General features: G+C 46.6%; 1 long non-coding RNA gene across 1 annotated transcript; it reads right to left on the bottom strand.

The window, feature by feature from the left end:
* Window positions 1-405: 405 nt before the first annotated feature.
* LOC142477802 (uncharacterized) lies at window positions 406-11,105 on the bottom strand. The gene is made up of 3 exons (XR_012792705.1): window positions 10,724-11,105; window positions 865-922; window positions 406-692 (listed from the first exon to the last, which is right to left on the bottom strand). It is a non-coding gene; the product is annotated as an uncharacterized LOC142477802 (long non-coding RNA).
* Between the last annotated feature and the right edge of the window lie 2,147 nt (window positions 11,106-13,252).

The raw sequence follows: 13,252 nt of genomic DNA, 5'->3' as shown, positions 1-13,252 counted from the left end.
GGTTACATGGTGACGGACCCTGAGAGGTTGGAAAGCTTGTGGTACTGGGGTAACATGATGACGGACCCTGAGAGGTCGGAAAGCTTGTGGTACTGGGGTTACACGATGAAGGACCCTGAGAGGTTGGAAAGCTTGTGGTACTGGGGTTACACGATGACGAACCCTGAGAGGTTGGAAAGCTTGTGGTACTGGGGTTACACAATGACGGACCCTGAGAGGTTGGAAAGCTTGTGGTACTGGGGTTACACGATGATAAACCCAGAGAGGTTGGAATGTTTGTGGTACTGGGGTTACATGGTGACGGACCCTGAGAGGTTGGAAAGCTTGTGGTACTGGGGTTACACGATGACGGACCCTGAGAGGCTGGAAAGCTTGTGGTACTGGGGTTACATGATAACGGACCCTGAGAGGTTGGAAAGCTTGTGGTACTGGGGTTACACGATGAAGGACCCTGAGAGGTTGGAAAGCTTGTGGTACTGGGGTTACACGATGACGGACCCCGAGAGGTTGGAAAGCTTGTGGTACTGGGGTTACACGATGACGGACCCTGAGAGGTTGGAAAGCTTGTAACAGATCTACTACTTGTTGGTCCAATAAAATATATCATACCCCCTACTCCCTCTCCCTCCTTGTTGCTATATGGAAGGACCAGCACGGCTCCCCACCATTCTTTGCTGAATATGTTAAGGCTCCTACCAAATGAGATAAATTGTGAAGATTTAAGCCTCAATGAAATTACATCCCCTGAGGCTAAAAAGCAACGTATATTGTATTATTGCCATATTATATATGTGCTATCCCAACATACTGAACTAGCGGAAACGTGTGCTTCTTGGGAATTAAGAAATATATATATGGTCTTACCATATGAATTCCACTTTCATAAGAAATCTTCAGTCACTTGCTGCCGCCCGGAAGCATTCTGTGATATAGAAAAATAGAATTATTCAAGAGTACATGCATTCATATGAAAATGAGCGTAATAATAATTGTTCCAAATTCCGTTATAACAATGTATACAGCGCTAGATTTTCAAGCACAAGGAAAGAAAGTGATGTGACCAAGACCTTGATTCGAACTCGTGTCATTTCCAGTTATCCGACCCTCAGCGTGCAGCCACATGTCCCGTACAGGTTGTACACGCTGGTTTAGATTCCCAGTAACATTCACACATTATTTAAAGTACAGATAATGACTTGGGGCCTCCGCAGCAAGTGGCCAAATTTGCTTTTTTTGGTGCACGAAAATCTCAATTTAAAATGTCACTTGTGTGCGCCTATGTACTTACCTGAATAAAGCTGTGGCACAGCTATGTACTTACCTGAATAAAGCTGTGGCACAGCGATGTACTTACCTGAATAAAGCTGTGGCACAGCGATGTACTTACCTGAATAAAGCTGTGGCACAGCGATGTACTTACCTGAATAAAGCTGTGACACAGCTATGCACTTACCTGAATAAAGCTGTGGCACAGCGATGTACTTACCTGAATAAAGCTGTGGCACAGCGATGTACTTACCTGAATAAAGCTGTGGCACAGCGATGTACTTACCTGAATAAAGCTGTGGCACAGCTATGTACTTACCTGAATAAAGCTGTGGCACAGCTATGTACTTACCTGAATAAAGCTGTGGCACAGCGATGTACTTACCTGAATAAAGCTGTGGCACAGCGATGTACTTACCTGAATAAAGCTGTGGCACAGCTATGTACTTACCTGAATAAAGCTGTGGCACAGCGATGTACTTACCTGAATAAAGCTGTGGCACAGCTATGCACTTACCTGAATAAAGCTGTGGCACAGCTATGTACTTACCTGAATAAAGCTGTGGCACAGCGATGTACTTACCTGAATAAAGCTGTGGCACAGCTATGTACTTACCTGAATAAAGCTGTGGCACAGCTATGTACTTACCTGAATAAAGCTGTGGCACAGCTATGTACTTACCTGAATAAAGCTGTGGCACAGCTATGTACTTACCTGAATAAAGCTGTGGCACAGCTATGTACTTACCTGAATAAAGCTGTGGCACAGCTATGTACTGTTCTTGGCGTACAGATATAAATGGTATGTAATACGAGAGAATATTTCTGTGCACCAAAAGAAGTAGAAACTGCGTTAAAATGACCCCCCAAGCTGAACATGGGGTAACCCCGGATTATATTGTTAGTGCAGATTTAAGTTGCTACGTAATCAACCGTAAATGTATTGGACGCACAACAGATGTTTCCATATGTAGGTTAACAAAATAACTTATAATGTCACACCATGGTTATTATAAATGATGTTACCCTAATCATTTATATTGTCTAACCCCTTAAATAAAAATACACATACATTTGTTTTCATTTATATTGTATCAATCAGGTATTCAACATAGTACAGAGGCCCCTATGGATAAACATACACAGGAGTGTAAAAAGTGCCTCACTTTTAGCTTCCTCCCTTTACGGGGATAACCATAAAGCTTTAGGAGTATATTTACTAGAGCTATTATAATTTGTTAATGGCCATTCAAGTGGACATGGTATGAGTAGTGATAATAACTATAGTACTTGAGTGAATACTGTATAGCCTTCAGTCTGTAGATGGCGTTGGAAAGTAATCAATTCAAGCACAGTTACATAATCCTCATTTTAGTAACTTCAACTTGGCTGCTGGCTCTGTTTTGTTCATCACCAACGCCTGCTTTTCAGGAAATATTCTGACAGCTCATCAAGCTCCACTCTAACTCCCTCATCCTCCCTACCGGCTCCATTATCCCAACTCCCTCATCCTCCCTACCGGCTCCATTATCCCAACTCCCTCATCCTCCCTACCGGCTCCATTATCCCAACTCCCTCATCCTCCCTACCGGCTCCATTATCCCAACTCCCTCATCCTCCCTACCGGCTCCATTATCCCAACTCCCTCATCCTCCCTACCAGCTCCATTATCCCAACTCCCTCATCCTCCCTACCAGCTCCATTATCCCAACTCCCTTATCCTCCCTACCAGCTCCATTATCCCAACTCCCTTATCCTCCCTACCAGCTCCATTATCCTCCCTACCAGCTCCATTATCCCAACTCCCTCATCCTCCCTACCGGCTCCATTATCCCAACTCCCTCATCCTCCCTACCGGCTCCATTATCCCAACTCCCTCATCCTCCCTACCGGCTCCATTATCCCAACTCCCTCATCCTCCCTACAGGCTCCATTATCCCAACTCCCTCATCCTCCCTACCGGCTCCATTATCCCAAGTCCCTCACCCTCCCTACCGGCTCCATTATCCCAACTCCCTCATCCTCCCTACCAGCTCCATTATCCCAACTCCCTCATCCTCCCTACTGGCTCCATTATCCCAACTCCCTCATCCTCCCTACCGGCTCCATTATCCCAACTCCCTCATCCTCCCTACCAGCTCCATTATCCCAACTCCCTCATCCTCCCTACCAGCTCCATTATCCCAACTCCCTCATCCTCCCTACCAGCTCCATTATCCCCAACTCCCTCATCCTCCCTACCAGCTCCATTATCCCAACTCCCTCATCCTCATCCTCATCCTCCCTACCGGCTCCATTATCCCAACTCCCTCATCCTCCCTACCTGCTCCATTATCCCAACTCCCTCATCCTCCCTACCGGCTCCATTATCCCAACGCCCTCATCCTCCCTACCAGCTCCATTATCCTCCCTACCGGCTCCATTATCCCAACTCCCTCATCCTCCCTACCAGCTCCATTATCCCAACTCCCTCATCCTCCCTACCGGCTCCATTATCCCAACTCCCTCATCCTCCCTACAGGCTCCATTATCCCAACTCCCTCATCCTCCCTACTGGCTCCATTATCCCAACTCCCTCATCCTCCCTACCGGCTCCATTATCCCAACTCCCTCATCCTCCCTACCAGCTCCATTATCCCAACTCCCTCATCCTCCCTACCAGCTCCATTATCCCCAACTCCCTCATCCTCCCTACCAGCTCCATTATCCCAACTCCCTCATCCTCATCCTCCCTACCGGCTCCATTATCCCAACTCCCTCATCCTCCCTACCAGCTCCATTATCCCAACTCCCTTATCCTCCCTACCAGCTCCATTATCCTCCCTACCAGCTCCATTATCCCAACTCCCTCATCCTCCCTACCAGCTCCATTATCCCAACGCCCTCATCCTCCCTACCAGCTCCATTATCCCAACTCCCTCATCCTCCCTACCGGCTCCATTATCCCAACTCCCTCATCCTCCCTACCAGCTCCTTTATCCCAACTCCCTCATCCTCCCTACCAGCTCCATTATCCCAACTCCCTCATCCTCCCTACCAGCTCCATTATCCCAACTCCCTCATCCTCCCTACCGGCTCCATTATCCCAACTCCCTCATCCTCCCTACCAGCACCATTATCCCAACTCCCTCATCCTCCCTACCAGCTCCATTATCCCAACTCCCTCATCCTCCATCCCAGCTCCATTATCCCAACTCCCTCATCCTCCCTACCAGCTCCATTATCCCAACTCCCTCATCCTCCCTACCGGCTCCATTATCCCAACTCCCTCATCCTCCCTACCAGCACCATTATCCCAACTCCCTCATCCTCCCTACCAGCTCCATTATCCCAACTCCCTCATCCTCCCTACCAGCTCCATTATCCCAACTCCCTCATCCTCCCTATCGCCTCCATTATCCCAACTCCCTCATCCTCCCTACCGACTCCATTATCCCAACTCCCTCATCCTCCCTACCAGCTCCATTATCCCCATCTCCCCCATCCTCCCTACCGGCTCCATTACATTCACCACCGTTCCGTCTGTCGCTGTGGATTTTGCTGATTGCAGGGTCTGCTGCTTGTGTAATATCTATTTAAAAAGGTGCAATTCCTGTAAGGTAATTATGCGTAAAGCAAACATTTTGTTGTTTTTGTTTATTTAGACATTCAAAACAATATTCTTTTTACTGGGCCTCTGAATAGGGGAGCACTTATCAATCTAGTGTTTTAGTGTTTACACACCCTACAGCCCACCTGTTTCTGTTAGAGTCAATGGGGATAAGGGGAGGGGGGGGAGAGGGATAAGGAGGGGGGATAATGAGTGGGTGAAATAGGCTATCACACTTAGGGGCCTATGCAGAGAGCAGCGCTAATAGCAATCTCGCCATTTTCCGGCGAAAATCGAGATGAAAGCAGCAGAAAAAGGCAAGTTTTAAAAAAAGCGCCATTTTTTTTTTCCCTTGAAATTCGCCGCGCGGCTGGAGAGATCCTAATCTCTCCAGTGTTTTTTTCTGCTGTATGCAGAGAGCCGCGATCGCCATCTAGTGGCTGTTCGCGCCAAAAAAATGGCGCGATTTTCAACATTTTTCCTCTCCACCCAGCAGCTGGCGCTCCGCGGCCGGGGGAGGGGGAAAAAAAAAAAACGCGATTTTTTTCCCCACTAGTTTCAACAGCGCTCATAGCGCTTATAGCGCTGGTTGAAACTCTCCATATGCAGAAAGGATTGTAAATGCAGTTTTATGCCCTTTCTGCATATGGAGAAAAAAACTCTCCAATAAAGGTAAATTTTATTTCCCTCTCCAGTTATAATTAGCGCTGCTCTCTGCATGAGGCCCTAAATGGAGTATCTAAAGAAAGTCAAAGCCCTCATGTCTCACCATGTTCACAAACTAAAATGAAAAATACTTTAGTTGATCTGTAAAAAATCAAATAAAATCCCCTAGATTTAACTCCTTATACATGTCACTACAAGGAACGATACCTCACATTAAACGCCAGGAACAGGATTTTTCACCTCAATGTATTTTTACTGCTTAAAATTTTTTTAAGATAACTTTGCAGAATAAAAATAAAAAATAGCAGTCATTCGTATCACTATACAGTACACTGCTGCATATTTATTACCAATATGGGGCAATAGATTTACTTCAATGTTTAACAAATAAAAAATACCGCTGGTGCGCACATCCACACGCATACAATGCTTCCACTGCAGCCAAGGATTCTGGGTAATGATATGCAAACGAGCACACGTTTAACAAATTCATGTTTTCTTTTAGGTCTGCCACACTACTACGGTTTTATATACCAGCGAGCAAAGCTGAACATGTCCCCAGCTGCAGCAATCATTCTGCATATCTGTGTGTCATTAAATATTAAACAATCAAAAGTTGCGCTAGATGTTTTTCCGTGGAATTATATGGCTCCTTTTCAGTTTTTATCTGAGTATTTCTATCCCAAATAGAGTGTGGCATTATATTAGTAATGTGACACAACAGTGACAAGGATTGTAAAAAATACAGCATGATGCACCCCAGTGATTACAGCCCTGCATCGGGGGCCGCAGCCAGCACTCTGCTCGCTGAACTGGCGCACACAATCATTGCAAGACGCTACGCAAAGCATTGTGGGGCGGCTCTTCAGAGAGAAGAGTGCCAACACACAACTCTGCTTTGAGAGTGGCGAGTGTGTGCGTCGTCTTCACTCCTCCGGCAGTGGCCTTACACCGCGGCCATGGCGAGAGCGACGGCGCACGCGCTGCAAACAAAAGGCTATACCTCAATGAGGACGGCCATAGAGCGTGCGTGCACAAGAGCGATGGCGCGGCCGATTTTTACACAAAATAATTAGATTTTGTCGCACGTCGGCCGGATCACGTGAGCGGTTTAGCCAATGAGGACGAACCAGCTCCGTGACGTCACGGCCACGCCTCCGCATCCCCCTAGGCCACAAATCGCGCCTGCGCGCGCCTAGTATAGACTCGGCCTTACGTTTCAGCTTCAGAGGACGCCTAATTCAGGGGAAGCCAATTCCAGTCCTTAAAGACCACCAACAGGTCAGGTTTAAAAGGATTATCCCTGCTTCAGCACAGGTGGCTCAATCTTTGACCCCAATTCATATTTTTTTTTAAATAAAAAATGTAAGTGATTTTTGGGGGAGAAGGGATTGTTTCAGGGAACATCACCAGGTCCAGCACTCTTATGGTACCTATGAAGTTGGGTCACACCATAAGTGGACTTCCTGTTCCAGTCCTGATGTCGCAGAGAGTGGCTCAGGACCATGTGATCACTGCTGTAATGATCACATGACCCTCGAGCCAGAATGTACATGTTGAAATGATTGGAGCTAAAACTCTCCCAAGGAAGAGAAAGATGGCTTCAAAACATGTGCAACAGGAGATCATCTTCATTGAAAAGTACCATGATTTTTACCATGTCAACGTGTACCAAAACCAACGAAACCAGCCCAAACTGTTCTGAAAGACGGACAGCGATAAACATCTGATCCCTGGACACACCATCAAGACATGTTACTAATTCATTCTCCGTGCTGGGAGTGTTGCTGCTTTAACCAACGTCAGTCCCAATGTCGTTGGACAGTTGGGGCCCTCGTGACGTAGGTGGAACATAATGGGGGCGCTGCTGTTTCAGAAGGTGTCCTATAGTAAATATGGCCTCCGTGGATGGTCGACATTGAGCGTTACAATGGAAGCGTTTGTTTTACAGAAGCACAGGCGTAAAGGGAGTTGCCCAATACCGCACACACGGGAGCATCCAACGTTGGCCTACATTTATTTCACGTTATTTTTCACATACACACTCTCCCTGGGGCAAAGATTTGAAAGAAATATTTACTTCCTTTGGGGCCGGCCTGTGCCGAAAGCGTTTAAACACCGCCTGCAAAATGTCATATCTGTAACATGAGGCAACAGGTGACGACACAGGCAGACTACATACGTGTAACCGAAACCAGGGCTGGGAAACTCCAGTCCTCAAGGGTCACCAACAGGCCAGGTATTAGGAATAGCTCTGCTTCAGCACAGGTGGCTCAATCATTGAGCCACTGATTGTGCTCCCTGTGCTGCAGCTGGGACTGATTGAGCCACCTGTGCTGAAGCAGGGATATCCTGACCTGATGGCGGCCCTTGAGGACTGGAGTTACCCACCCCTGTCCTAAACGGACAGGGGGACCCACAATGCATTGTGCTACAGCGAAGCATTAATAAATCAAGGGAAACGCGTTCAGCAAACCTGTAATTTGGCCAGGAGGAGGGAGAGAGAGGGGGAGAGAGAGGGGGAGAGAGGGAGGGTGGAGAGAGAGGGGGAGAGAGCGAGGGTTAATATGATCTATCCCACATATTAATGGTTAATATGATCTTTCCCACGTATTAATGGTTAATATGATCTATCCCACATATTAATGGTTAATATGCACTATCCCACATATTAATGGTTAATATGCACTATCCCACGTATTAATGGTTAATAGGATCTATCCCACGTATTAATGGTTACTCTGATCTATCCCACGTATTAATGGTTACTCTGATCTATCCCACGTATTAATGGTTAATAGGATCTATCCCACGTATTAATGGTTAATAGGATCTATCCCACGTATTAATGGTTAATAGGATCTATCCCACGTATTAATGGTTAATAGGATCTATCCCACGTATTAATGGTTAATAGGATCTATCCCACGTATTAATGGTTAATAGGATCTATCCCACGTATTAATGGTTAATAGGACAGGCACGTGTAATAAAGTTACATTTCATGGGTCTGTGGATATCCTTTGCAGCTGCCAAACCCCTGTAAATACCAAAGCGCTACAATAATTATGGTGTTGGTGGAAACATCTGCTCGTGAAAGACAATCTGATAGCTTGGAACCGCCCATGATGCTTCGCTTCACCAGCTGCTCAGTACCAGAGCAGATGGCATTGGCATTTAACTGCTTCACTGCCACCAAACCGGCCTGCTTCATTTTACTGCCTTCTTAGTAGTGTCTCCTGGGAGCACGGTCCTATCCGCCTTGGGACCTCTAGATCTGTTGACATTGTACTGGGAATATTCCCCATTCATGGTATAAAAACACGGATGAGCAACTCCAGGGCCACCAATAGGTCAGGTTTTCATATCCCTGCTTCAGCACAGGTGGTGCAATCTTCGACTGAGCCTCCTGTGGATGTTGAGAAGAGAGGCTGTAACCTCAGTACCTGGGAGATAACTGGGGAGACTTCATCCAGCAGTGGGGAGACACGGGCTGGGGAGGATGGGATGAGGGAGTGTGTGGGAGCGACGTGGAGAAGAGAGGCTGTAACCGGAGGACCTGGGAGATCACTGGGGAGGCTTCATCCAGCAGTGGGGAGACACAGGCTGGAGAGGATAGGATGAGGGAATGTGTGGGAGCGATGTGGAGAAGAGGCTGTAACCGCAGTACCTGGGAGATCACTGGGGAGGCTTCATCCAGCAGTGGAGAGACACGTGGTGAAGATGAGATACAGTATATATCCATCCCTGAAAACTCTAAAGAACTCTAAAAACCCATTTTAAATTAATTCAAGTGATGCAACATTTTAGAAATGACCTGCGTTAGATTACAGACACCTAAAAGTTTCCATTTTCTTCTGACAGCCTTCTGCTTTCCCGAGTTGATGATGATGATGAGTGTCTATGATCTCGTGATAGACACCACTAACTGGAAGTTAACCTCTGTACTCTGCTAGATAAATTAGTCATTAGGTTGCAGAGATGTGGGAGTCACTGACCCATAATTAGAAGTCACTGGCCTATAACTGGTCACACGGTGTCCTGAGATTGCATGAATATGATGCCTTTAAACATGATGTCTTTTGGCTCATTCACTTGTAGCACTGTTTAGTAAACATGAACCTCTTCACCACCAGAGGGGGAAATTATGCACTGCTGTGTGTGTGTGTGTGTGTGTGTGTGTGTGTGTGTGTGTGTGTGTGTGTGTGTGTGTGTGTGTGTGTGTGTGTGTGTGTGTGTGTGCGTGTGCGTGTATGTGTGTGTGTGTATGTGTGTATGTGTGTATGTGTGTGTGTATATCTTTATTTATATAGCGCTATTAATGTACATAGCGCCTCACAGCAGTAATACACGGGACATAATAATATAAATAACAAATAATACAAATCACGCACAATGGGAAGAATCGCTTTGGCAGCAAAGTGATTACAATGTGAAATAAGTACAACGTAAAACACTTTGTATCCCCAAACATTTTGATGTTCGTTTCCCAAGCTGGAATCGGTGAGGTGTTTATAGGCGTTTGCCAGATTGCAATACTCTGCCACTTATACTAACAAGTCATATATGGGAAGAGCCTCGGCTAACCGACAAAGAATAGGAACAAGAAGGTTTACGGTATAGGTATAGGAAGGTATAGGAAGGTATAGGAACAAGAAGGTATACGGTGAATGAAAAAGAAGAACATGCGGATGTAAGGAAGTCATATTTTGCCTCCAATTTCTTTAAAAAAAAAACCTTAATATAAAACTTTTCTTGCTGTAACAAAGTGATCCCTACAGTGCGTAGCAACATAACGCTTTCCTATAGCAGAGCAGCAACACGGGAAACTGTTACTTATCCTCTATAAAAGGCTTCGGCGTCATTTAAACACTAAAAGCAACTCAAGCGGATACAATTACTTATTAAAACTCACAATGTTTAACCACTTGATCCATTTACACGTCTTAAAGTTCACACGGAAAAGTCAAAGTGAATTCACTACGCCGCGGCTACAAGAACAAACGATAGAAACACGGAGACAAACGCTTTGCTTCTCTCAAAGCCAACGCAGCTCTGGTTTCAATCCGGATTAAGACAATGTGATGTAAGCGCTTGCAACAACGAACCCCCTAGCAATGCGGCGCAGGCCTCTCTGGCAGCAAAGGGTTAAACGGGGGGGGGGGAACTCAGCAGCGATGGTTAAAACGCAGTAAACTTTACCGTGGTTACACCCAGCCTGCCACTGTCCTTACAGGGAATATGCATCCGACAGCTTTCCTACACCAACATCAAGAAGGAAACATGAAAAGAGAAAACGGTCTCTTGGCACAGGTCCGAAAAGAAGCCGGGCGCAGTGAGCGTGTCACCGGGGCTGCCTCGTTATACTGAGTGCCCTGTTATAGTGGGTGTACCCGTGGTTGCTGTAATCCAACACTGGGTGATGTCATCCATCCCCTTACTCCGGCTCCCACTGTTCAGGGTACACAGGAGATGCATTTCCTATGCACGGGGAGCTGGGCTTAGATTTGCGTGGTCATTGGGAGCTTGTGGTCCACGTGTACAGATTTCCAGGCGTCCTGCGCTCAATGTTTAGCGCAGAATCACATGGGATCAGTGGGGGTGATGTAGCAGGGATCAGTGGGGGAGGGGGTGACGTAGCAGGGATCAGTGGGGGTGATGTAGCAGGGATCAGTGGGGGTGACGTAGCAGGGATCAGTCAGAGGTGACATAGCAGGGATCAGTGGGGGGGGTGACGTAGCAGGGATCAGTTGGGGGGTGATGTAGCAGGGATCAGTTGGGGGGTGACGTAGCAGGGATCAGTTGGGGGGTGACGTAGCAGGGATCAGTTGGGGGGTGATGTAGCAGGGATCAGTTGGGGGGTGATGTAGCTCAGCTCAGAAAATATTCAATTTTCTGCGAGTGTTTGCAAGGTAATAAAAAAGTTTTTTGATGCCAGAACATTTAAAACTATGCCAGACATAGAGCGTGTTTTCATAAAATATGTATTTATTATTTACTTTTATATATATATATATTCTCTATTAAATACAAATATGGACCCATTTGAATTTGGTGATTATTGGTGCAGTTTTGCACACACGCAAGAGAACCTGGTTCAATTCCTGTTGTCAACTCCTTGTGACCTTCAGCAGGTCACTTTATCTCCCTGTGCCTCAGGCACGAACATTAGATTCTAAGCTCTGCGGGTCAGGGACTCATTGCGCCTGAAAACGTTCTATGTACAGTGCTGCGTATACTGTTAACATTATAGAAGAAAACGAATCCTCATTATATAGGGGCTCTTAAAAAGTCCAGATCATGCAAAAGAACAAAAATATTGCTGTATAAGAAACAAAAATAAGATGGACCATCAGTCGGTGTTGTAACCCCCTGCTCAGGTAACGCTGCACACCGTGTTTCACTTCGTGCTGCCAAACCATGCCGGATTTCACCTATCTATTGTATTTGGTGATATTTGGAGTACATATACTAACAAGGACACCCATGTCGTGTGCCGCCGGAGCCCAGTGAGGGTTACAGAGGCCTTCGCTGCTCCCCCGGCACTTCATTTAAGTCCCTCCGGGACGCGCGCAGGGCCTCTGTAAATCCCGCGCCCCCCACAGTTTGCGCACCGCTGCTCTAGGGCCACAAACAGGTCAGGTTTTCATGATATCCCTGCTTCAGCACATGTGGCTCAGTTGTTCCTGCACCACCTGTGCTGAAGCAGGGATACAAATGAAACAGATGAATCAGACTGCTCACCTATAATATAGTCCTAAAGAAACTTAACAGCAGGTGCATGCAGGTAAAGTATATATAGACACAGATTTATATAGTGACCCCACAAAAATGCACTCAATGCCAATATAATCAGTGTTCTGACACTAACAGCCCATTAGTTGATACCTCCTATAGGTCAATAACATTGCCAGTGAGGGGTAGGTAAAAGAAACCAAAATAACATATTTGTATTTATATCAAATAAATCATACTAAGTGTAAAATTCCCCGTAGTGGAAGAGAACTAAAATAATGTAGATTAATTATCCTTTCAATTATCCCAAGAGCTTACACTCTAGTGCACAGGAGGTCAAAACCAGTCCTCTAGGACCACCAACAGGTCAGGTTTTCATGATATCCCTGGTTCAGCATAGATGGCTCAGTTGTTCCTGCACAACCTGTGCTGAAGCAGGGATAGCCTTAAAGCAGCAGTCCAAGCTGCCATTTCTTTTTTTTATTTCTTTTTCCTCTTTACTAAGCGCATCAATACAATCCACACAATGATAAGTAATTAGCTAAGTTGCTGATCGATCCGTTCTCCTGTGATCGATCGGCGAAGATTCGGCTCGGGGGTTCACTAAATGGCTGTCAGTGCAGCAGAAGAGGACCAAAGATGCAAAGTGCTGTGGGGAAGATCATGTGACCAGGCAGTCACTAGATACAATTGGTGCACCCTCATTGGCTGAACCGCTCACGTCACACGGCGATTGCTGAAGAAGTCAAAATCCTTTGACTACCAGCGATCGCGACCGCTCCGTCGCTCTACAGCGCCGTCGCGCCCACTATGGGCATCCACAGCGGACTGCATATACTTGCTACGGCGCTGCGCAACGTCGCAGTCACTGAAACCAGTACTATAAACGCAGCCTAAGGCTAAGTGTCTATGACCTGTGCGCCGGCGCACTCCTGCAGCCCCGGCGCACTCCTGCAGCGCCTGCGCACTCCTGCAGCCCCAGCGCACTCCTGCAGC

The sequence above is a fragment of the Ascaphus truei genome, unplaced genomic scaffold (assembly GCF_040206685.1).
Source record: "Ascaphus truei isolate aAscTru1 unplaced genomic scaffold, aAscTru1.hap1 HAP1_SCAFFOLD_2335, whole genome shotgun sequence".
NCBI classification, from domain to species: domain Eukaryota; kingdom Metazoa; phylum Chordata; class Amphibia; order Anura; family Ascaphidae; genus Ascaphus; species Ascaphus truei.
Note: the sequence above shows the minus strand (reverse complement) of the source record. Positions and strands in the feature narration are given on the sequence as shown.